Genomic DNA, 3062 nt, shown 5'->3' on the forward strand with positions numbered 1-3062 from the left:
GAGGGGGGGAGAGCGCACTTTCGTTCCAGCTGCCTTACAACATTTCTCTTGTCAGACCTTGAACTGTAATATGAGGCCCTGACAGAGGCAAAATGAAGCAGAAGCCATGCTTGGCAGAACTAAGGCCAAAAGTTTGCAGCCAGCGATTACAACACTCAGTGGCACTAATCCAAATCCCCTCACACTCACTGGAATGAAGCAAACTCTGTTCCTGCAGATAAAGCCTGACCTGACTGCTATGGCGTGCCCAGCTCTTTAAATTGTGGAATCCCTTCAGAGCACCCTGAGACATGGGATGGATTGCCTCAACATCCAACAGGAATGATTATGTTAAACCTGCTTTAAGTGGTGGAGCGCAGAACATAATAGCAAGGATCAAGTGTACAGCTGCCAACAGGCAAAATGCAATGGAAGAACTGGGAGAAATGTTTATTCCACTGCACTCCTCTAGTTCACTAAAATGTGTAAACTACTACAAGTTCCCTTGCCACATTCACTAGCTTGATGTGGTCTCTCCTCCAGGGTAGACAGTCCCACAGGTTTTGTTCTTATAAAAACACCTTGCATCCCCCCTTGTCTTAATGTTTTGTTAAAATGAACCCTTTGGTATCTCATTATAACTGGACCTCTCACCATATTAGAGCAAATTTGTATTTCTCTTCAGCTGGGCTGTTCACATGCTGGGTAACAGGGTGGGATTCGCTAGTTCCTCCAGTTTGCTCACTGGTGTTTGGTTTTCTCCTCTGACTTTAAAATGTTCTTGTCTAAATCCCTGAATAACAAAGGTGTAGCCGCTCCCATAAACATGTGCCCATGTACCCCAAGCTAAACTTTGCATTATCAGGAGCCAGAAGTTCACACAGGGTTCCTAGCACATTCTTTGACTCCACCATATGTTGAATTGCCCATTACTGGAAGGAACCACAGGTGGAAGAGAAAAGCCCCTGGGAATCAACAGGGAAAACACATCTCCTTGCAGGGCTGGGTCCTTGAGGAAACAAAGACAGTGTGCAAGTGTATGCAGGCACTCCAGATCACACCTAAATATTTTGAATGGCTCTTGATAGATGCATGATGCAGAACAGGTCTGGATGGCATTCACAAAGAGACTATAAAGCCATGCTGAGTGACTTGTCAGGTTATATGCACCCAGGCACCAACTGGCATGTCGCTCTGACGGATTCTCCGCTGCTTTAGCTCCAGTGACTCCGTTAGTGTTTTCCATCCAGACTGAATGAAAGCTTCTCTCTGCCCTTTTCCAGCCCTCCCATTCCTCCTACACAGGAAACACACCCAAGGTGTAGCCAGGGATTGACCCTTTCCTTTGATCCTTATCCTTGGCTGATGTAGCAGGCTCTAAAAGTTGGTTTAGCAGCTATAAGTCAAAAGCAGTTACACCGGGACCCACAGAGGCCTACACTACACCCATGGGCAGATCCAGGATTTTTAAAAGGGGGAGGAGGGTGCAGGGTGCAGTATTGCTCCCTGTTCCCAGTCTCCTTCCCCTCTCTCTCCCTCCATCAGGGCAAGCAGACCACACCATGGAAGCAGCAGGTAGGGACTTTTTTTTTTTTTTTTTTTTAAGTCCCTGAATCACGTGAGAATTCCCCACCCTGCTCAGCACCCCAGTCAGCTCTCAGTTTGAAAATGGCTAAACCCCTCCCCTCCATTCCTCACCCTGTCTACTCACACCTGAAAATGGAGTGCAACCTCACCACTGTATCCCTTTTGGATCCACCCCTGAGTACTCCTGGGATTGATGGAAACCCAGCATGCCCGCCAGTTATGCCAGATGCCAAGCCAAAGTGTCAGAGCCCCGTATCCAGTATTCAGCTCAAGCATACTAGCCCTTTTTGTCCCACTTCAATACAAACAGTTGATTTTTTTCAGATGTTTCTGTAGAACAGGATTTGTTATTTGTTTGTTGGTTTGGTTTTCCCAGCTATAGCTATAAGGCATCTCCTACTGGCATAGCTGTTGAAACTGTGTATTACCATCTTGGTAAAAAAGAAAAGTGAAACTGCTGCCTTGTACAAAATGCACTTTTAGACCAAACATGAGAAAGGCCTCATGAAGATTTAGCCCAGTCACAGTTCCCTAGCTGCCATGTTATGCTGTGGGAAACAGCCTCCCATGGATGTGTGTGTGTGTGTGACCAGAGGCATTTTATGACATGCAACAAAACAGACTCCAGACAAGAAATCCCTGCAAAGGATAAGTAACATGACAGCAAATAGATCCCTCTATTCAAGTTTTCTCTTCTCCAGCCACTATGCAGCTAAGGCAACTCCACACAGTGGGTAGTAGAGGAAGTTAAATATACGCACATGACATTTGCAGAAGATAGTAAAGGACTGCGGATTAATGCAAAAGGGCCTATCCACACAGAACTTAGGAACACAGGCAAGAAGGAGAAAAATGAAGTTCATGCGGGAATGTAAATACAAACCAGTGGAAAATACGCACAGTGCTGAGAGAGAAAGCAAGAAGCAGACATGCTAGCAACAGGGCTCCGACACATGGGTGCATGGAGGGAGTGAGAGTAGCCTTCTTAAAAGCTCTGCCTAGGTGAGTCACCAAGAGATAGCTCATGGTAGATTTGGGCTGTCATTCAGTATACAGCCATGTGTACTTCTTGGGTCCACTGGCCTCCTTGAGCTTGGCTGCCCCTCAGCTGAACCACAGTGGGCCCAAGGGCTCTGCCAAGTCGTTGGGTTTAGATCAGGACAAAAATCAGTGATGTCAACTCCCAGATGTTTCTGGCCTGTGGCACCAAAATGAAGCAGCACCTACAGTCAGATGTAGAGATGCATGATCCTCCCACTCCTTTCCTGCAGGAGCAATGGGATAGTTAACACTGCTGACATTTAAATTATCACCACTGGGCATCCCAAGTTAACACCTCCACGGCTTGTGAGAGGCAGTTCACACCTCTCAGAGCAAATGGCCCAGCGCCTCCACAGATCTACTTGCACACCCTATGTTCAATTCACATGGCTGAGGCTTTCTTCACAACTCTAACAGCTGGAGAGTTCATTTTTCTTTAAAAAAAAAAAAAAAAA

This window comes from Gavialis gangeticus, unplaced genomic scaffold (assembly GCF_001723915.1).
Source record: "Gavialis gangeticus isolate Ggan-Ray unplaced genomic scaffold, GavGan_comp1, whole genome shotgun sequence".
Lineage (NCBI taxonomy): Eukaryota > Metazoa > Chordata > Crocodylia > Gavialidae > Gavialis > Gavialis gangeticus.